This window comes from Leptonychotes weddellii, chromosome 3 (assembly GCF_054177405.1).
Source record: "Leptonychotes weddellii isolate Sample4059 chromosome 3, ASM5417740v2, whole genome shotgun sequence".
In the NCBI taxonomy this organism is placed as follows: domain Eukaryota; kingdom Metazoa; phylum Chordata; class Mammalia; order Carnivora; family Phocidae; genus Leptonychotes; species Leptonychotes weddellii.
In genome coordinates, this window is record NC_138371.1 from 47,547,422 (window position 1) to 47,570,711 (window position 23,290).

Sequence of the window (23,290 nt, forward strand, 5' to 3'; positions counted from 1 at the left end):
CTCCCCTTACAAGCACGAAACTGTTGAGTTTCATAGAGTTCAAAGTTGTTTGACAGAACTGGAAAAATGGCTTATCATTTTCCATCACGTACTCAAAGGTAAGGTTCGGCAGGGACGGATGGCTTGTGTACCTATCACATGATCTTTCCTTGCAGGAAAGATCAACCACTTCACTGGAAGCCAGTGACTAAGAAAATAAAAGAAACAGAAAAAAAATAAAGGAAATAATTATGAAGTCCAAAAGAAAAACAAATCTTGTTGCCTCAAATAAGCATCTTTAAAAATTATTAAGTTCTATTGTCCCAATGATGAAATTCTTATGTCTTTGTTGATCTAAACTTACATTTGACACAATGGGTAAATTTAAGCCTGAGGCTTTGATGCCATTATCAGAGCCTCTGTCAGTGAGTGCTTTAACCTAATTACATTTGATGCAGCAAATCAACAAAACCACTGCTGGTTATGGCCTCTGCCAAGAGCACTAGCAAGCTAGACAAATGGAGCTTAAGATGCTATTAGTTGTTCTGTTGCAAAGTTCCAGATACAAGCCGACAAGAGGCTGTTGCAGGGCCTGGGCATGCATCCTCCAGATGGCATTCTGCATTGGCTCGCGGCAAAGCTCACAGGGATACTGGCACATCTTCTCTGTCAAAATGAAAGTCTTCCAATTACAGGGAGAGCATGTGAGGAGATGCAAACTTAATCTCTTGAACAAAAGGTTGCAAGCTGTGTAACAGCCATTTCAGGGGAGAGATTTCGGGATCGTCCAATTGACTTAAACATTACAGATCCCAAAATGGGCTATCTTTCCTAATAAAACCAAGCAATCGGCTGTAGTTGATTTTATTTCCTAGAACAATGTTGTAACAGTTTCATCATCTAAGGGAGGCTTCTTTCAAATTAGTGCTCTTCCACTGAATTGAACCCTGTGATGATTACTTTTTTTTTTCCTAACGTGTTAACAGGTATGAAGAAGCCATTTTTCCTTTTAGTTAAACACCAAATGCCTTACATGAAGGCTTCCGGTGTGATGTCCTAACAGACCACTATTGGATACCAGATCATAGTACTTCATTAGGAAGACCACACGTGTTAAATGGTAAGACAGTGTTACTATCATCAAAACCTGTGAGATATTTAGCTAAAATGTTTGCTTCTTCATGTGCTAACCCAGCAAGCACTAGTAAAAATGATATGTAGAACTCTCCATAGCTATGGAAATGAGGTGATGGACCTCGATGCTCATCCAAAAATAACCAACCCATCAAAGCAAGTCAATAGGAACTTTGTTATAAGGTCACTTTTCGGGAAGATGTGGATCTGCCACTTGACAAGACGTGCTGTGACAGAGGAGAGCCGTTGTATATATACTTCTACGAATCCTACAGGGACCCAAATAGGATGAGCGCATACACGTGCTGGCTTCCAGCAGAATGTTCCCAGGTAGCTGCAACCACATTCCTACACTGAATACGTTACACGGAATTTCAGCAGAAGGTCAAAGCAAATGATCAGACGTTTCCAATGTAAGCAGAGATCCTTCAATATTTATGCTGGATTCCTTTGTGTGTGTGTGTGTGTGTGTGTGTGTGTGTGTGTGTGTGTGTGGAAATTAACCAATCCAAAATTTCTAAGCGGAGATTCAGAGTATTAAAAGGGACAAGGTAGACTTCCAAAAATTAATTAAGTTAACCCACAGAAGATAACTTTTACGTCAAATTCCAAAATCATTTTAAATACATGTTTGACCCATTTAGATGAAGATCAATGTTGCGAGGTTGAATAAAACACCAGATTGCAGTCGATAGGGTAAAACCATAGTAAGCAGATGCCTTTTGTCGTTTCCATAGGAAGTAGCTAGGAAACTGTCATTTCTTTACTGAAAATTCAGTCAGCTAAATAAAGCAGGATTATAAATTCTAAGTAGTCTCCACTGTAACACTGTAAGATGTGTAAATCGGTCAGAAATATAAGCAAGCCCTTCAAATCACTCAGAAAACTTAACAGATTCCTACTGAAGAGTTAACATTTTCAAGCAACGAGCATTTTTAAAAAGTCTCAACATCAACATAAAGTGGTCTAGAACAGCTGTTGTAAAGCCCAACATCAATTTTATGTCGGCTCAACTGCTAAACAGCAATCACAATGACATCCCCTAGGAGGCATTTAAGGACCCAAGTGTATAGCAATTTAAAAACTGAGCAGGAAATCAAAACTAATTCCACGTCTGTTTACGAAAATACTTCTCCCTATGTTCTTGTACCACCACCTAGTGGTTACATAGCTCTCAATCGGCCCATTAATAAAAACCAAACAGTAGCTGTTGGGATATTTTAAAATGAAAAGGAGAAATAAAGGAAGAAGACAGGGAAGGAAGGAAGGAAGGAAGGAGCAAATAAGAAAGGAAGAAAGGGAGGAGAAAAAGAAAAACAGACGAGAGAATATAAAAAGAAAAAAGGAAAGAAGAAAAGAAGGAAAAACAAGTACACATAAAATTTCCAGGTCTTATGATCTACTTCCTCATAAAATTCATAGGATGTTATCAAATAAAATTAAAACATTATTTAAAACCATTTTGCTTTTTGTATTTATCAAGTACATGAAAATTCTATGGTTGATTTAACAACTGCCTGTTTAAAAAAAGGTGGGTGAATTTCTAGACAACTGTCCCACCTTATAGAACCTACAGATATGCTGGCCTAAGAGTCTATAATTATTTGTAATAGCTTTACTGTTGGTCAGTAGAATTGCTTACATAAATTATGGCACACACATAAAGAATAAAATAGATTATCTTGTCATGGAAGGACAGATAAGAAGCCAGAAAAATTACATCCACAGAGGGGAACTGGATGAATTGGAAGCCAAGGTGGGAAGGAGATGTTTTGTAGTTTAAACCGTGTGGATATATACCCCATCCAAAACTAAATAAATTTTAAACCTAAAAAATAGTATATGATTAAAAGAAACTATTACATGTGGCTTTTTTTAAATCAGTAAAACCACCTGTGAAATTTTTCATTTGAAGAAATATTTGTCACATTGAGTGTAAATGTAAATTTAACTTACCTGTGACAAAAACTGGTTTCTATTTTTTTCTATAGAAGGAAAGACTACTATAGTTCAGAGGGGAGAAATTATTTGTAAAGGGCATAAACTTAAAGAAATAAAATACTAAAACCATTTCACTCACAGTTTGACAAGCTCTGCAAACCTGAGTTGAGGCATACTCTTGCCAGGAGAGTCAGGATGTTTGGGGCCCTCCATGCCCTGGGCTGAACTGCATGGGTGGTTAGGATAATACGCTGGAGAAGCCCTAGTTGCTCATCAGATGTCTCAAGGTAGAAAAGTGGAGAACAATTAGGAAGTGAAAAGAAGTAGGGAAGGTGTATAAAATCTTTAAGAGAGGATAAATGAGACCAGGCCCATTTGTACTCAGCTCAACCTCCCCAAAGAACTGTGCTCTTTGAGGTCAGCCATTATCTTCCCAACGAGACTATGCCCATAGCCGCAGAGAGAGGTAGATATAACTGGCAGAAGAATAAGGTCCATGGTAAGTTGTTGTGTTAAAACGTTCATTTGTTAAATATACATGAGTTAGCAGTGCTTTCGTTTTTGTTATCCTGGGAGCCCCACAAAATGAAAATCTCGAAGAGGTCCTGGAGAAGATCCCGAGTACTCAGGGAAAGCTGGAAAATAGGTTTAGAAAGGGAAAAAAACCACAGGTTTCGGGTAAGACCGGGAGAAACTGAGGTCAGAGGACAGGAGAAGGGCAGATGTGGAAGATCACCAAAGGAAAGAAGCCCAGTGCAGGTGAGACACGGGCTAGGACAGGCTGCTTCTGCCCACAACCCTCCTAAAAGTGGAATGCACTGGAATGCCCGACTTTTCTTTCATGACCCATAAAACCTTTCTATTGTTGATACTCCTCTTTTGTTGATATTCATAGTATTGACTAGATTTCAAAGGTCACGATCAGCTTAATTTTATGTGTCAACTGGATGGGGCCATGGGGTACCCAGATATTTGGTTCAATATTATTCTGTGTAGGCCTGTGAGGGTGTTTCTAGATAAGATTAATGAGTAACGCATATTACCCTCTTATCCAATCAACTGAAGGCCTGATAGAATAAAAGGCTGAGTAAGAAAGAATTTTCTCTGCTTGTCCTTGAGCTGGGACATTCAGCCTTCTGCCTTCAGACCCAAATTCAGACTGGAAGTTACTGGGAGAAACTTAACATATCTGACCCCACATTGCTTCTATTTCCCTTGCTGCTGTGACCTGTAGTTTAAAAAACTTTTTAGCCTTGCATGTAGGCACAGTAGAGATGAGATGTGCAAAAACCACTCTTTACCCAAAACCTACCTTGCCCAAGGAGAAAAGGATGTACAGAAATGAACTATGCTATGCTAAGATTTACAGGAACAACATGACCAGATTCCCATATGCAAAGGTCACCAAGGATAAAGTTGCACAACCTTCCTCAGATGTCTACAGATGTCTGTCACCTTATGACTCCAACCCCCTCCCTCTTTCCCCTTTTGCGGACATAAAACAGCTTGGATTTCCTGCAGAGGGCAGGTGGTTCTTTGGGACAACAGTCAGCCATCCTCTCGGTTTGCTAGCTTTCCAAATAAAGTTGGGGTTTTTTGGGGGTTTTTTGCTTTTTTTTTTTGCCTCTCGGCTCATTGGCCTGTCATGCAGTGAGCAGAACAAGTCTGGGGTCAGTTACAGTTATACCATCGGCTCTCCTGGGTCGCAGCCTTGCAGTTTCAGACTGTAACTACACCTGGCCCTGGCCTTCTCAGCCTCTGTAATCAAGTGAATCAATTCCTTTTAATAAACAAAAACCTATGTACCTACATACCTACCTACCTACCTACCTACCTACCTACCTACCTACACACACACACACACACACACACACACACACACACACGTCCTATTTCTGTTTCTCTGGAGAACTCTAATGTGGTACTTTTGCAGGTGTTAAATTTTATAAAAAGTTCTGAAATAAGTAAATATGTAAAATACTTAGACCTTAACCTACAAGTAAATAGTTTCTGGAACTCGGCATGAAATCGGTACTATATCCCGTTGAGGGTAAAAGATATCCTGAATGAATGCATGCTGTAAACCTAACATTTGAAATATTGAAAAATATTATTGAATATTTTAGAATATTCAATAATCAGAAGAGACAGGTTCTGTTTGGGCAAACGTATGGGGAAGAAGATGTGTCCAAGGAGCAATACAACAAAGTGAGACATTCTCACCAGGCTAGTCCAGCCTCATAGCTTTTGGACAGAAATGCATCAAAAAAAAAAAAAAAACTCATCACTGCTCACTACTACACGCGCTGCCACTTGAAAACAACATAACAAATGTAGTTCTCCATTAAATTTACATACTCTTTTCAACATGGTTTTTTAATTTTTAAAAATTAGGTTTTTGAGATTATTGTACATTAAAGCACAGTTATATGAAAGAATACAGGAGATTCTGTGCACCCTTTACCCAGTTTCCCCTAATAGCAACATATTGCAAAACTGTAGCACAAAATCACAACCAAGATATTGACATACAGTCGAGATACAGAACATTTCATCACCAAAAGCACCACTCATGCTACCCTTTCATAGCCACGCCCAGGGCTCTCCAACTCCCACTGCCTTCTTAACCCCTGGAAACCACCAATTTGTTCTCCATTTCTATAATTTTATCATTTCAAGAATGTTATATAAATGGAATCATGCACTATGTAACTTTGGGCGATTGGTTCTTTTTACCTGGCACAATTCTCCGGAGATTCATCCAAGTTGTTGTCCATACTAATAGTCCATTCCTTTTTTTTTTTTTTTTAAAGATTTTATTTATTTGAAAGAGAGAGAATGAGAGAGAGCACATGAGAGGGGGAGGGTCAGAGGGAGAAGCAGACTCCCCGCCGAGCAGGGAGCCCGATGCGGCACTCGATCCAGGGACTCCAGGATCATGACCTGAGCCGAAGGCAGTCGCTTAACCAACTGAGCCACCCAGGCGCCCAGTCCATTCCTTTTAACTGCCAAGTAATATCCCATCATATGGATGGACCATGGCTTGTTTAAAATGTCCATGGTCTTGGGCGCCTGGGTGGCTCAGTTGGTTAAGTGACTGCCTTTGGCTCAGGAGTCCCAGGATTGAGTCCCACAACAGGCTCCCAGCTCAGCGGGGGTCTGCTTCTCCCTCTGATCCTCTTCTCTCTCATGTTCTCTCTTTCTCAAGTAAATAAATAAAATCTTTAAAAAAAAAAAATTAAAATGTCCACGGTCTCATTTGTTAGTATATAGAAATCTACTTATTTTTGTATGTCTGTCTTATATCTTGTGACTTTACTAAACTTATTAGTTCTAGAAGTTTTCTGTAGATTCCTTGGAATTTTCTACATGAATAACCATGCCATCTGCTAGTATGGACAGCTTTATTCCTTTCCAACTTGCATTCCCTTTTTTTAATTTCCTTTTCTTGCCTTAATGCACAGGCTGGAAGTAGTTTGAATAAGGATGGTGAGTGTGGACATCCTTGCTTTGCTCTTGAAGGGAAAGCATTCAATCTTTCACCATTAAGAATGATGTTAAGTGTAGATATTTTATGGGTTATCTTTATTAAGCTAAGGAAGTTCTCCTCTATTTCTATTTTTCTGAGATTTTTAATCATGAATGGTTGTTACATTTTGTCCAGTGCTTTTTCTGCATCAATTGATATGATGTGATTTTTTTCTTCTTTAGTCTATCAATATAGTGGACTATATTGATTGATTTTCATATATTGAAGCAGGTTTGCATACCTGGAATGAAATCCATTTGGTCATGAATCCTTTTTAGATATTTCTCAAGTTCATTTAATATTTATTGTTAAGCATTTTGTGTCTATATTCATGAGGGATAGTTATCTGTATTTTTGTTGTTGTTGTTGTTGCTATTGTTCTGTCACTGGTTTTAGTATCAGGTTATTACTAGCTTTGTATAAATAAATTGGAATTATTCCCTCGTCTCCTCTTTTCTGGAAGACATCGTATAGAATTGGCATGAATTTTTTCTTTAAACATTTGGTAGAATTTTCTTGTAAAGGTATCTGGGCCTGGGGATTTCTTTTTGGGAGTATTTTAATTATGAATTAAATTTTCTTAACAGTTATAGGGCTACTCAAGTTATCTATTTCTCATTGGGTGAGTTGTAGTTTGTTTTTTTTTTGAAAAATGTGTCTGTTTCATCTAACTTGGAAAATTTATGTCTGTAGTGTGACTGATAGTGTTCTCTTACTGTACTTTTGAGATCTGTAGGGTGTGTACTGATATCTCTCATTCCATTCCACCTTATATTGATCATTTGTGTCTTTTCTCTATTTTTTTTGGTCGGTCTTCCTAGAGGTTTGTAAATGTTATTGAACTTTCCAAGGAACCAGCTATTTTATTTGCATTGATTTTCTCTTTTCAATACTATTGATTTCTGCTCTTATTTTTATTATTTCCTTTCTTCTTGCTTTGGGTTTATTTTGCTTTTCTTTAGTTTCTTGAGGTGGGAGCTTATATCACTGATTTAATACTTTTCCTCTTTTCTAGTATATTCTAATGTAAATATTTAATGCTATAAACTTTCCTTTCAGCACTGCTTCAGCTGTGTCCCAGAAGTTCTGGTATGTTACATGTTTATTTTCATGTGGTTTAATGAATTTTTTTTAATTTCTCTTAAGACTTCCTCTTTGATGCATGGATTATTTATAGGCATACTGTTTAGTTTCTGAGTATTTGGAAATATTCCTATCTCTCTTATGTTCACTTCTATTTTGATACTATTGTGGTCAGAGAACACATGCTACATGACTTCAATTCTTCAAAAGTTGATTTTGTTTTATGGCTCAGGATTTCGTTCATCTTGGTTTTTGCTCTATGGGTAATTAAAAATATGTATTGTATTGTTATTGTTAGATAGGGTGTTCTATAAATATCAATTAGACATTATTGGTTGATGGTATTGTTGAGTTTTTCTTATATCCTCGCTGATCTTTCTAGCTCTAATAATTGGTAAGAAAGGGGGATTGAAGTCTCCAACTATAATTGTAGATTTTTCTCTTTTTCCTTTCAGTTCTATCAGCTTTTACTTCACACGTTTTCCATTTCCACTGTCTAGTGCATACGTATTTAGGATTACTGGGTCTTCTGGGTAGTCTGACACTTATATCATCATAGAATGTCCCTGTCTATATCTTATAATGTTCTTTGCTGTGAAGTCTATCCAATGTTAATATAGCCACTCCTATTTTCCTTTGATTAACGTTAGCATAATGTAGATTTTTTTTCCATCCTTTCACTTTCAACCTGCCCATATAATTACCTTTTAAGTAAACTTCTTATAAGCTAAATAGTTGGGTCATGTGTTTTTGTTTTTGTTTTCTTTTGTTTGAGAGTGTGCATGTGAGGGGTGGGGGGGGGCAGGAGAAAAAGCATCTTAAGTGTGGAGACCAACATTGAGCTCCATCCCACAACCCTGAGATCATGACCTGAGCTGAAATCAAGAGTCAGTAGTTTAACCAACTGAGCCACCCAGGTGCCCCTTGGGTCATGTTTTTTAATCTACTCTGCCAATCTTTGTCTTTTAATTGGTGTAGAGCTTTTATTTAGTGTATTTATTGATATGACAAGGTATAAGTCTGTCATTTAATTTTTTCTGTTTTTAATTTCTTACTTTTCCTTTTCTTGCCTTCCTATGAGTTACTTGAACATTTTTTAGAATCTTATTTTGATTCATCTATTGTGTCTCTCTTTGCACATCATTTTAGTGATTATCTTAAGTGTACATCAGCTACATATAACATCACAGTTTACCAGTGTCAACCTCTTACCAGTTCAAGTGAAATATAGAAAACTAACCTCCTTATAACATCACTTTCTCTTCCTCTGTTTATACTTGCCTTAAATATTTTCTCTGCATACACTTAAAACCACACCAAACGGTGTTATAATTTTTGCATTAGCCATCAAACATAAGTTAGAAAACATAAGAGGACAACTAAATTCTAGTTACCTATTTTTTTTTTTTTTGCCTATGGGAAGGCCTCAGAACTGGAAGCTTCTGGTACCTCTGAAGGCAGAAGCCTGGGAATGGAGCATGGAAAGTTAAGTTTGTCCAATTGGCACTTAGATACCTAGACTCCCACCCACACCCTGTACAATCCTCCACTATTCTCACACTATAAGTGCTTCCAGGACAACAGACAGCTAAAGAAAGGGTGAGAGATCTATGGAAAATAGGGATATTAAAGAAAGTGTCTGCATACCAACAGCAGTAATAGTCTATTCCTCACCATCACCACACTCCACTCTGTACTCAGATGCTGGCAAGCAAGATTATACTCCTAACTGAAAAGTGGAAGATTCCTTTGGTTAATAAACTAAACCCAAAAGAAAAAAATCCTACATATACTGGCCCTTTCGCCCGTTTTTACCACTGAAAATCCTTATCATCCTCTAGTGAAACCCACACGGTCAAGAAAAACAACCATGCATGTAAAACTTCCAATCAGCTTTTTAGTCACTGACTCTTAAATATGAACAGTCAAGAATCACGTGGCATTTAAGGGAAGCTTCTGATGTGAAAGACAGAAACCAAAGCAAATAAGCAGGAACAGTAGAGTTTCGAAGAATCAGGACAATGGAGTAAGCACTGCAGTAAGAAGAACACAAGGAGAGAGAGAAGAGAGTGCATTCATGAAGAGGATACCAGAAAAAGGAACATACAGAGAAAGAGCTCTTGAAAACTAAAAAATATAACAGATATAAAAGATTCAACAACAGGTCGGGAGGTAATGTGGAAGATGTCGCTTAGAAAATAAAAATGGCTTTTCCATCTGGGCTGCCAACACGCCATCCTGACTGAGGAAGACCTGGAAACTTTGGGGCCACGTGAGCCACGGCCTCACCGGCAAGCACGGGAAGCACCTAGGAGGCCCGGGTAATGCTGGTGACAGGCATCACCACAGGGTCAACTTCAACAAATATCACCCGGGTTACTTTGGAAAAGTCAGTATGAATCATGACCACTGAAAAAGGAACCAGAGCTTCTGCTCACCTGTCAACCATGGTAAATTATGGACCTCAGTCAGTGAGCAGACACAGGTAAATGCTGCCAAAAACAAGACTGGGCTGCTCCTATCACTGATGTGGTGTGATCTGGCTACTGCAGAGTTTTAGGGAAGGGATGGCTCCCCAGACAGCCTGTCCTCGTAAAGGCTACATTCTTCAGTAAAAGAGCTGAGAAGATTAGGGGTAAGGGGGGGGATGGAAGGGGTGCTGTGTCCTGGTAGCTTGAAGCCCTGAGGAGGGAGGTTCATTAAATGGTAACAAGTGTGTTTCTAAAAAAAGAAAACAAAACAAAAATACCTCAGAAAAACCCTGAAACTAACAGAGAAGAAATAAGAAAACAACAGAATCAAGTGAGGAGTTCCCATATCCATTAATAAGAGTTCCAGAAAACTAATTCAGATAAAATGAACAAGGAAGAAATTAGTAAATAATAAATAGTATATGATTCAGACTGGAATGGAAGACAGCGTCCAGGAGTGTGGATTTTGAAGTGAAAATGGAAACTGATCCATTAGTTACGTGCTAAATTCTAGAAAGAGTTTTAGAGATCTACCGAACAGTTTGAAAATGAGTTAACGGTAAGAACATAGAAAAGTAAACCATATAAAATTAGGGAATTCTCAGGGGAGAAAGGTTGTATAAGAAAGGAAATATAATCATACAATACTACATTGCTTTGCTGTGGAAGACTTCTAAGCTGCCATAATAATGTTAACACTGAATAGATACTTAAGCCAAATGTGACATGGTCTGGGGAGAATGGAATGAGGGAAACCCGGAGGGGGCCTCGGGGAGGGGCGGCAGTAACTCCATGTTCTACGATAGAACGTCCTATCAGGAGATAATGTCTCACACTGCAAAGCCAAGAAATCGCAGTATAAATGTGCTATTGGAAACAGAGTTTAAAACCAGAATGAAAGAGTTAAAAATGAATGTCTGTGGGAACTGGGAATTAGGAGGTGGGGAGGGGCGGAACAGAGGCCTGGGAAATTCCCTGTTAGCTTCCTAGTATTATTTTATGTTAACAGTATGTATGCGTTATTTTAACTAAAAACTAATTTGAAAATATAAGTAACGGTAATCCTAATGCATTCTGAACAAAATTTGAGCGATACAGAATGGTACTATGAAGAAGTTAGCCTCTCCTTCCCCACCGCCCGGGGTGACAAATCCTCTCTAGCTGCAAAGAATCTGTGTGTATACTTCAGGATGTTTTTTTTTCCTGCACACACAAATGTACACCTAAATAAAAGCAGCAGCTCAGGGGTAAGTGGTTGTCTCAGGGGCAATTTCATGTGTCAACTTGGTTATGTCACAGGACCCAGATATTTGGTTCAACACTATTCTAGATGCTTCTGTGAAGGAATTTGTTGGATGGGCTGAATATTTAAATCAGTAGACTTTTAGTCAAGCAAATAAACCCCCACAATGTGGGTTGGCCTCATTCAATCAGTTGAAGATCTTAAGAGAAAACAGACTGAGATCCCCAGAAAAGGCACTTCCTCCATGGGCCTCCAGCCTGCCTGCCTCCTTTGCAGATTTTGCCTTTGTCAGGCTCCCTAACATCATGTGAGCTGATTCCTTAAAATAAACCTTTCTCCTTTTTGATCTGTCTGTGTGTTTCCCTACATCCTATTGGTTCTGTTTCTCTGGAGGACCTAATACCATAGTGTTTTAAGGATATATTGAGAATGGATGTGAAAGCTGAGAGGAATGAGTCTGAACTGAGTAATAGAAGATATGCTCTAAAAAAGTCTTAGAAAATGGAAAAGCAAAGATAAACTGGTTAAGTGCTTTGTGTGATTTCAGTACAGAGAAATGCATAAAAAGGATCATTAATATGAGGCATGTTCGTTCAAGGATTTAAATTTAAGTAATTTCAGAGATGACACGTAGTGGTTATGCTCACATTCACACAGCTGCAATTCTTCTTTCACTCAAGCCAAAGACCGAGGAAAAACTGGAAGAGAAGCTGAAATAGTAGAAAGTCGTTAGGAATCAAATGAACTTACTCTCAAATCCCTGGAGACAGAGTAGGTTTCAAATCCTTATTTTGTCTTGAATTTGCTGCATTGTCTTAGAACCATTTTTCCATTTGGGTTCCATCTTGTGTTCTCACATATATACAAATGGGGATAATTATACCTCTGTCGCATGATTATAGAGATGATTAAATAAGAGGATACATGTGAATATAAAACCCACATCATGTTGGGCAAGAAGTCATTAACAAGTAATGAATATTAGTTGCTTCCAGGGAGCCCTTTAAAGGACACCAAGTCTTAAGTGACTCTTCCTGGCAGGGGAGAGTTTCATAGCTCTCTTCTCAGTGCCAGAGAGAGAAAGGAGAGAGGAAAAGGGAAGAGGAGAGAGGGAAAAAAGGAGGGAGACAGAGATAGAGAGGAAGGGGAGAGAGGGAAGGAAGGAAGGAGGGAGACAGAGATAGAGAGGACCCTGATAACCCAAAATAAAATGACCACCGTCTAGAAAAAGAAAGTAGGAAGAGCGTCCAAGTTAGTGGAGGCAGAGAGCTTGAGGTACAGGAGCAGGTGAGGAGGAACAGGAGAAAATATGTTTTGTTCTATTCCTCGTTTGGCATTGTAGGTAGAATGAGGTTAATCTTTTCGTAGGACTTTAATATCTGGCATCAGAATTTCTCCTTGGGAGAAATTGTCTTTTTTCAGGAAAAAGTCGTGCTTGTGTGTTCCTCCCCACCTTGGCGCAGAGCACGGTGTGAGCAGGGAACACGATGTGAGGATGGGGAAGCTGCTCTGTGTAGGGTGACGGGAGAGATTTCTTGGGTTTTTTCCCCTTTGGGTGGAATGAGTAAAGGTCAGGGTGAAGGAGGAAGGGGAAGCCAGCAAGATGGGAAAAACCTGGGAGGAGGTAAGAGGAAGTAGCGAAGCCCTCGGGTGGTACAGTGGCCAGAGAGGGAATGCCTGATAGGACTGTGCAACTTTAGGGGATTTGCTCTGCTGTTATGGACAGCAAGATGGAGTCACTCATGTCAGGCAGCGGTGCAAGCTGCCAAGGGCATTGCAGCTAAGACCAGATATCTCCAAAACCAGCCCAGGCTGAAGACGCCCAGAACTGATAACCCGCAGAACCACAAAAGGCCTGCACAGGCCCAAGACTGATTAAGCTCTTTTAAAGAGGGAGAACTTTTACAGCACACTGTCAGAATTTCCAGACGTGGATCCTTTCACTTCTGACCACATCAGAAAGGCAACTGCTGCCGAAGGCTCTGCCCGAGTGATCTCTGCACAGAACAGATCCTCCATGGCTTGAACAGAAGGAGCAGTAAGTGCCGGGAGCTGTTCCAGACAGAAGGACAGAACCGAGGCCTCATTTCCACTGTGCACTCTGGACCCACCTCACATTTGGTTTGTTAACTTCCTGTCCCTTGCTCTATCTTGTTATGTGACTTTGTATTTGACCTTTGCTTTGTGTGATGGATAGGAAGCCAATTTAGATGTATAGGGAGGGGCGCCTGGCTGGCCCAGGTGGAAGAGCGTGACTCTTGATCTCGGGGTTGTGAGCTTGACCCCACGGTGGGTGTACAGATTACTTACATAAATAAGCGTAGTGAAATGTCACTGAGTTTGAAATCCTGAACCTGCTTTACAATTATGTTACTCTTGCCTTGTGATTGAATAAAGTTGATACTGTAAAAAGACACAACCCACGTGTGCACCTTCACAGCAGGCTGGAGACAGCAGTACCGCAAGTCCCTATCTGCACCATGTCCCCACTCAATCTTTGTGTGAGGTACGTAAGCTCATGGATGTTGAGAGGGGCTCTCATCTGTACACTGGTACTTTAATTCTCAGGAGCAAATATTTTGAAGACCCCGGGGCAGAAGGTATTGGATGTGCCCCGTAAGTCTCACAGAACCTACAAGTTTTCAAGAATTCACTTTTCCAGGGGCACCTGCGTGGCTCAGTAGGCTAAGCGTCTGACTCTTGATTTCGGCTCAGGTCATGATCTCAGTCAGGGTCATGAGATCAAGCCCTGCATCGGGCTCTGTGCTGCGTGTGGAGCCTGCTTAAGATTCCCTCACTCCCTCTCCCTCTGTCCTCCCCCCCACTCATGTGCTCTCTCTCTTTCTCTCTCTAAATAAATTAAAAAAAAAAAAAAAGAACTCACTTTTCCAGACTTATTTCTCACTCCTTTTCAATGCAACTGTTCTCCTACAACTACTTCTCAGTGCATCACCTACCAGATGCACTTTTTTTATTGTTAGAGGTATTACCACTGTCTTCTCCCATCTTCTGCTCCTCATTTAATTTTTATGCAAGTTTCAGCTCAATAACCCCTTCTTCCCTTCAGCCTTCTGGATACTCCAGCAAAGCCATTCTCCCCACCCCCACGTCACTTTACTGTCTTCAGTACTTCTGTGTGTGTCATTCATTTGATGATCAATCCTTATCTTTTCATATGCATATACCTTAAATAACCCATAACAGGGTAACCTATAATTGTTTAATGTTGTAGAGACAAATGCCAAGTTGTCCAAGTTTTTCAAATTTTCAGCTGTATGTTTTAAGCAGAAACTATTCATAAAATATAAAATCAGGTTCTCACTTCTTTGAGATTTTATACCAATTCCACGTCACAGCACTTTGGCTAATATTCCCACATTAACCATCATAATCACAAAGAACAAAATGTGTTATTTGGGGAAGGTAGGACTTGGGCTCCCCCGGTGAGTAGAGTGCATCTACTAATGCATATTGATCAGATGCTCAGCGAAGGATCTCTTGAAAAGGACTCACTATTAGTACGAAGTATAGTTTTCTGGGCACAACATGTTTTTGGCTGAGGGTCTTCAATCAACATCTCACACCTTTAATAGCATGGATAGGTGCATCAATCAAATTGTTTTATTGATCACTCTGTAAATACAGAAATAATGGAATTCTGGAGCCACAAAGCTGTTCCCAGAAACAGTTTGCTTTGTTTATTCTTGGTCATTTTTGGTGCCTTATGACACTGTTCGAGAAATCAGAGTGATGGTGGCATGCTGTGCTCCCTCGGGACATATTTTTGCTCCCACTTTCATTGACTGAGCATCGTGCTGGGGTAGCACTGAACAGTACTGTAATAGTGCATTAGTTGGGGGAAAATATTCTTGGCTAACTCCAACAAAAAGCACTGCAGATCACAGCTACAGAAATTAAAGAACAATGCCATGAAAATTCAACACAGTATGATATACCCATCTCACTAAAGAACATAACCTTTTAACCAGCAAGAGACATCTTTTTTTTTTTTAAGATTTTATTTATTTATTAGAGAAAGAGAATGAGAAAAGGGGGCACAGCAGGGTGGAGAGGCAGGGGGAGAGAGAGAGAAGCAGGCGCCCCGCTGAGCAGGGAGCCAGACCTGGGGCTTGATCCCAGGCAGATGCTTAGCTGACTGAGCCACCCAGGCGCCCCAAGGCATCTTTTTACACACTGTTGCTATACCATAGGTATCTTGACTGCAGCAATGATCATAAGCAAATAAAAATGAGGACTTTTTGTGTTCTTATCTATCTCAGAATGTCTATAAGAAAATGAATGAGGGGCGCCTGGGTGGCTCAGTCGGTTGAGCGTCTGCCTTTGGCTCAGGTCATGATCTCAGGGTCCTGGGATGGGGTCCCACGTTGGGCTCCCTGCTCAGTGGGGGAGTCTGCTTCTCCCTCTCCCTCTGCCTCATCCCCCACCCTTGTGCGCTCTCTCTCTCAAATAAATAAATAAAATCTTAAAAGAAAATGAACGATAGATGGTCGTGGAAAAACATCTCTCAAGGCATGTTCTTGCTTTTACCCTAGGAGGAATGCCCCCACTGTCAATGACACTATATTCCAACAATGACCTATCTACAGACTCCTGGACCAGTGGTTTTAAGCTTTAGGGTACATGAAAATCATATTGGATATTATTAAAATGCAGATTCATGGACCACTTGGCAGTAATTTCTGTTACAGTACATTTGGAGTGGGGCCTAAGCACCCATAGAATCAGCTATCAGGACAGATGAATTGTGGGACCACACCTTAAGAAACACGGCTTTGGATCTTGGATAACATAGGTCCTATGCTCTCTGTAATGAGAAATGGAAATAAGGTTGCTGGGTTTCCCCCCTCCAGCCCATTATCATTCTGGACCTGAGCCAATCTGGGCTCTGAGGCAGTTCATCAGGTCGGAGACAGCATGTTGCACAAGGTAAGGAAGGACGTCAGTGCTGTATTTATAGTGATTCGATTGTGTGGGTAAGTTTCTCTTCAATTAAATAGTTAGCATTTGATGCAAATTGAGAAAGTATGACTGGGTTCCTGGCATTTCGGTACATAGGATCATTTTTAGGTTTGGGGCTCAGTACTAGCAGCAAAAGAAGCATCCTTCCTAAGATAGGGTCGCCTATGTTCCTATTCATTATGGTGTAACAAAAGGCCACTGGCTAACATTTATAGGGCCGAGTTTGAACCCTGATTCTGCCACTTTAGCTTTGCCACCTTGAGCAAATTCTTCTCAATAAAATCTCTTGCCCTGCAGTTTTTTAAGGAATCAGAGAAATCTCATACGGAGATGACAAGGCACAGAAGTACTGAGCTCTCACCTTCTCTCACTCCCTTTCTTCGTAGCATTTCCTTTCTTGATTGACAGTATGACTATGTAGTAAGTCTTCCAAACTAGCAGGTTCAGGGTCATTTTAAAAAATCCACCCCCTTCCACATGTTTCTTATCTAATTAGTCACCAACTCTCTCAGCTCTGCTCCTGAAAACCTCACCGACTGCCACCTCTATCAGGCCTTTATACTTGATGCCTCCTTTATCTAGAATGTTCTTCCCCTTCTATTTCCTCTGTAGGAAAGGGGTGTCTCACGCTCTCGGAATGTCACAAAGCCTTTGATCATTCAGTGCTGCACAGGCTTCCCAAGGGTCACAAGGCAGCTGAGTGCCACACAGTGCTACAGTCAAAACTGTGACACCTGGGTGCCTGGGTGGTTCAGTCGGTTAAGTGTCTGCCTTCGGCTCAGGTCATGATCCCAGAGTCCTGGGATCCAGTCCTGCATGGGGCTCCTTGCTCAGCAGGGAGCCTGCTTCTCCCTCTCCCTCTGCCTGCCACTCCCCCTGCTTGTGCTCTAACAAATAAATAAATAAAATCTTAAACAAACAAACAAATTGTGACACTCTATACATGGATTTCTCCCTATGATGGAGCTCCTTCCTCATCTGGACCCTTCTGGAGGGGTTATAGAGTGACCTTTTAACACAAGCTCTGGCGGAGTACCGAAGATGGCTGTCATCCTTAATGTCTGTCACCAGCACCTGCCTCTGTCCCCGAGGCTCCTAGGGCTGCCTGCAAAACAACACCTACTACCAGCTTACCCCGGGCTGCTCACCTCTTAGGAAGGGCATGAGCACTAATCTCCCCTTGCACAGATTTCTTAGGTCAGATAAAACAACGCCACTGTTTCGATTTGAGTAAAGGGCATTTCCCTTGAGTGTGTGTTAACAAAAGGAATTAAGATATAAAGATCACCTATGCTAATTAGAAATGGAGCGGTCCAGACAACAAGAAATCAAGAGACATTTCCAGAGAAAAACAATTTCTTTCCAATACCTGAATTATGTATTTAAGAATGAAAAGCATTTCAAATGATTTATCTTGAAGCATAGCTACTCTATCCACCCTACCTGGGTTTCTCCAAACAGTTTCTCAAAGCTAAACGCCAAGAATTATTGCTAGGAAACCAATAAATCCATAAATACTTTTAAATAAGTGATGCTCAGAAATCGATATGTAGATGATAGATCTAGGTATTAAAGAGTACAATTACACAAAATATAAAGTGATGATCGGGGGGGGAAAAAAAAAAAGAAGAATGTTGTTGCCTCAGTCTTGCTGCTGCCTGTTCTGGGAACCAAGTTTTGAGGCTCGAATGTCCATGATTAAGAACAGTTATACACCCAGCAGTGGCCAACAGGGAAAGAAAAGCAGCATGTGTGAGCCCCAGAGACTCGTCCATCACGTGTGGTCCAGAATAGCAGTCCTCAACTGGGTTAAACACACTGAGGACTTAGTAATGATTGAGAGATTTATTCAAACACTTGGCAAATAAAAGATAGCTTCGTGAGGTTACTATAAGAACGCGTTCCGGGACTCGGGTCGAAGCACTGATGCTTCTGCAATATCATTATAAGGAGGCTTTTGTAGGACACAAGTTACCTACTGCTTTATTATTCTTCAGTAGCATTTTAAAAAATTCATTTATGGTTGGAAATGCTTATGCAAACTAAAGAAATGAGCCCCCTGTAAGAGGGTGAAGTAGGTACACTTAATCACGAGATTAGAGCTAGAGAAAGAGCAAGGCTAGTCAGAATGTCCGGGAAACAGGGTTCCTTTTCAAAGGAACAAAGATGCTCAGGAGCTGTTTGATATTTTGTACATCCAAAAACCATAATGGACATTGATGGAGCACCTACTAGGTGCCAGGTGAATGCAGAGTTATGTTACACTCTTTACACTCCTTAGCTCATTCAATCCTTATGAAATAAGTACTACTGTTCTATACATTTTACAGATGAAATACCTAAACCACAGAGAGGTTAAGTAATTTACACAAGGTTAAACAGCTAGCATGAGGTAGAGAGCCCATGTTGTTCACTGCCACACTATGTGGCCAGTCTTACTATGTAATACTGAAATTTCTCTTAACTAATTACATTTGTCTATTTCTCAAAGTAGAAAAATGAGACAAAATACTGTTAAAAGCTTTGAGGTAACTCTCAACTCATTCTTTCTCCTGAGCATAAAACTAAGGATGTAATTCGTTCAGATAAGTGAATTATACTGTGAAAAAGATACCAGAGGAACAGAGAAAGGGAAGGTGCTGTCTTGATGAAAATGAGGGTGTAGAAGAGCCAACAATGTTTCTAAGGTCTAAAACAAAGTTGTTCTAAGAACAAAAAAGAAATTAAATCTGAGCAAATGGCCCAGGATAGTATGAATGTGAGACCTGGTTAACATCTTTTTATTTTAAACTCATAAAACTCTTAGGACACTTACTTCATATCTACAACCCCTTACCAAAGAGCAACAACACTAAATGTAGAAATAAATTTGATGCAAAACGTGTGCTTCTATTTCCTTAATGTCACATTTTAAGATATGAATGAGCGCCTCTGTAGTCAAAAATCCCCACCCCCTTTCCCACAGGAAACAATGCTAGGGAGTGAAAGACACGTGGCTGGCCGGGCAGAGGATTTGGGACATAGGTAGGGAGGACACAGCCTGGCTGATGAGCACACACCTCCCTGGAAGAGGAAGAGGAAAACGCTCAGGCTGGGTTGGGTTGAGAATGGTAAGAACTCCTCAAACAGCTTCAGAAGCATCAGAAACAGTGTGTGTGCCTCATTAGCTAGCCCCTCTGATGATGGGTTCGGGGGTGGGGTTGGGGGGGTTCAATTTTACCAGAAGGAACAAAGCCAAAGCCTCAAGTTCCTAGCACTGAAGTAGAAAATATACCCCCTCAATTATGTTTCATCCACAAGGATTTATTAAAGGCACAAAAATGTGACAGTCACCAGGTTAGACATTGAATGGAGAAAAATGACAAGTCTGTTTCCAAGGAGCCTATTTATCATCTAGGATGAGACAAACGAGCTTTTCAACAGTCCCCAGTGCCCGGGGGCTGCTGAGTTCACCGGGAATGGAAATGGAAAAGTAGGGCTCCAGGATATGCAGGAGACGGCTGGCTCTGCACGCCTTGAGAGCTCCCACCTTCGTGGAGGACGCAGCCTTTATGCCAAGGGCCAGCACCCTGGGCACAGGGGCGGGAGCTGGGGGGCAGCGGCCACAGCCACTGCCGGTGGGTCCTCGAGCTGGCGCTGGGAAGTCAGAGATGGCCGAAGTAGCCACATTTTAACAGAAGGAAGTCTGTTGGGAGACTTCCCAAGCAATCACCTCTCCTTTTTTAACTAGAGAGAACTTGGAGGGACCAAGGAACAAAATAACCATTAACACACATTTTGACTGGCCCCTGATGCCTAGCACCTCGGGAAATAATATCTGTTATGTGGGAGTGGAGAGGCATCTGGAAGAGCTAATAACTGGTAAGTATTTCTCGAGCTACTGTCACCATGCTAGGCCCCAGGCCTGCAGTGAGGAGTCATAAGGCACGGTCCTCGTGCTCATGTGCTTCAGATGCTCGGGTGGCAAAGATCTACAGCCAAATAGATATACATGAGAAAATATCCTAATTACGGACTGAAGTGATTTCTACTAAGGAAAGAGCCTGGTTATAGGAGAGAATAAAACAAAGAAAACTGGCCTAAGTGGGTTGGTGTGGTGGAGAGGGTTTCCCATGTGAAAATCTTTTATAGGAATAGAACAGTATGTAAGTAACTGAACGATTAGCACTGAAAGTTATTTAAGAAATTCATCCACTATAGTCGATGACCTATAGGTTTCTGTAAGTAAGGAAGGAAAAGAAATGTGATTTGGATTTGTTCTGATTAGCACTGCTCAGTAGGCCAGCCTCTTGTTAACAAGTAATATTTGATGAATCTTATTATTATAGCTTCATACATAGTTGTTATGAAACCAGGGTTTCTTAGCTATTTCCTATCGTAATACCCAGCTGTGGCATGGGACACTTTATTATTTATCAGCTGTCTCACAAATTGCCAAGGAGGAAAGCTAATGTTCTTAAATTCATGCCCACTGACAGAGATTTCACAAATCGCAGCACACTGTAGTTCAAAGAGAATGGCAATGAACTAATGAAAGGAGTAAATTTCCCTTAACACATTTTAAAATGTATTTTTGAACATTATATTTACCATATTTAATCTTTGAAACAATTAAATTTTAATAACCCTTAAGCTGATGCAATTATTATCAAATACTGCTATGTAAAGTTTAAGGAACTGTAACCGTATTTCTCGTAATGATGGTAATGGCACAATCAAAGATACTGAAGAAAAGAGCTGATTAAAATGGAAAGGGGATGGCTAGTTGGAAAATAAAAATTTGAGTAACAGTTTTGTGTTTTAAGCAGTTGCAGTAATGATTAAGACTGAAATTCCTTTCCAGGTAACTTATTTTAAGTTATAATACTTTCATATTTAGCCTCATCTTTATCCTTTAACTTAAGAATAGAATAAGCATTGTTCTAAGGAGATAGGAACTTTCAGCAGTTTCTCCCAGTTGCCTACGGATGTTTTTTTTTATCAATACTTTGAAAACGTTGGAATTTTTTTTTTTTTTTAAAGATTTTATTTATTTATTCATGAGAGACAGAGAAAGAGAGAGAGGCAGAGGGAGAAGCAGGCTCCCAAGGAGCAGGGAGCCCGATGCGGGACTCGATCCCAGGACGCTGGGATCATGACCTGAGCCGAAGGCAGACGCCCAACCATCTGAGCCACCCAGGCGCCCCAAAACGTTGAATTCTTAAAATATTTCTATCGAAGTTTTGAAGAGACTTTGCCAAGGAAAGCCTGAAATATTTAAAACAGTATCATTCCTCACTCCCGCTGAATATCCTTAAGAAAGTTGTGGATTTTAAGCAATTCGACCCACCATGGCCAGGCAACTGTGACATACATAATTTTGAGGTCCTGTGCCTACCGAAATTCTATTTTTTATCCTCCTGTAACTTAGTATGCAAGGCATTAATACAAAACCGTGATCTTACCGTGTATGGCTAAGCTTACAAACAAAAAAACCATCGTGAGAGTTTGAACGCGATCTCCTACCTGGTATTTTTTTGGCAAAAATAAGAATGCTGGGCTCACCTCGGCAGCACGTCAGGAAGCGCCCACAACTCGGAGGGTCAGCACATGGTGGGGTTATCAGGTGCTCCGCCAGAGTCGCAGATACGGCTTGTGAGCGCGCTGTCTCAAGCACGGCTACTCCAAGTCTGTTCTGCGCAGCGGAAGTTAGAGAGGCTAATTCGTGGTCCTCACTCAGAGTCTCTGTGGGAGGGCCCAGCAACCTCCCCACGTGATTCTTGGTCTCGCTCAAGTGCGAGAACTTCTGGTCTAATGGACCGCTGCGAGCCGGGTTACAGGACTCGCTATAGACAAACGGGTTTAAGTTTAAGTTTAAGTTCCTCCACCCCGGCAGCATGGACATCATCTGGGAGCGTGTTAGAAATACAGAATCTCGGGCGCCTGGGTGGCTCAGTTGGTTAAGCGACTGCCTTCGGCTCAGGTCATGATCCTGGAGTCCCGGGATCGAGTCCCGCATCAGACTCCCTGCTCAGCAGGGAGCCTGCTTCTCCCTCTGACCCTCCCCCCTCTCATGTGCTCTCTCTCCTTCTCTCTCTCTCAAATAAATAAATAAAATCTTTAAAAAAAAAAAAAAAAAAGAAATACAGAATCTCCTGCCCCCGCCCTACAGAATCAGAATCTGTGTTTTAGTTAACAATCCATCTCCTCCATTCTCCTGGAGCTTACAGTCAGCCCTGCAGGCTCTTAAGCAGTAGATAGAGCGCTCTGGGCTTGTTTCATTCTCTCCTGTCAAAATCTCCATTTAACCCCAACAACTTACTTAGCCAGTGTGGATGGGAATGGGGGGTGATTCTTCTGAGCTAATGAGCTTTAGTGTATAGTTACTGATAAACTCAATGTGCTACTGATTCCTATCGTATCAGTAGTAAAAAAAAAAAAAAGATTTCTGGAGATAATTATACGTTAAGCCAAAGAATAAATCTCTAATGGTGGGATTCTAGCACAGTGAGAGACTGGTAGAGAAAATAAAGGTTCTGTGGAAGTTGTAGTTTTCATTTGCCACAGATCAGACTGGAGGTAGGCTGAGCTCGTCTTGGTCTTCCTTGGATTCCTTTCCCTTATATTAAACAAAGAATTCACCCCCAAATGGGTATCCAATCACCTCTACTAACCTATCACCTAGATATATTTCATCTCCTAACTCCAGACCAACCACCGTGAGCCCCATATTCATGGTGTTTTAGGCTAGTAACATTCTAGCGGTTCCCAGGGCCCAAGAATTAACTTAAACTGAGAGTACACCTGGGGTGGGGAGATTTTGCCCCAGTCAATGCGTATACTACATGCATCAGTACTTTGCAGCGCCCTGAGAAGTCCTGGAATTGCACATTCTTGCTTCCTCCATCCACCTACCCCATTGCCAAATCTGGAAATCCAGGTTTCCAAATG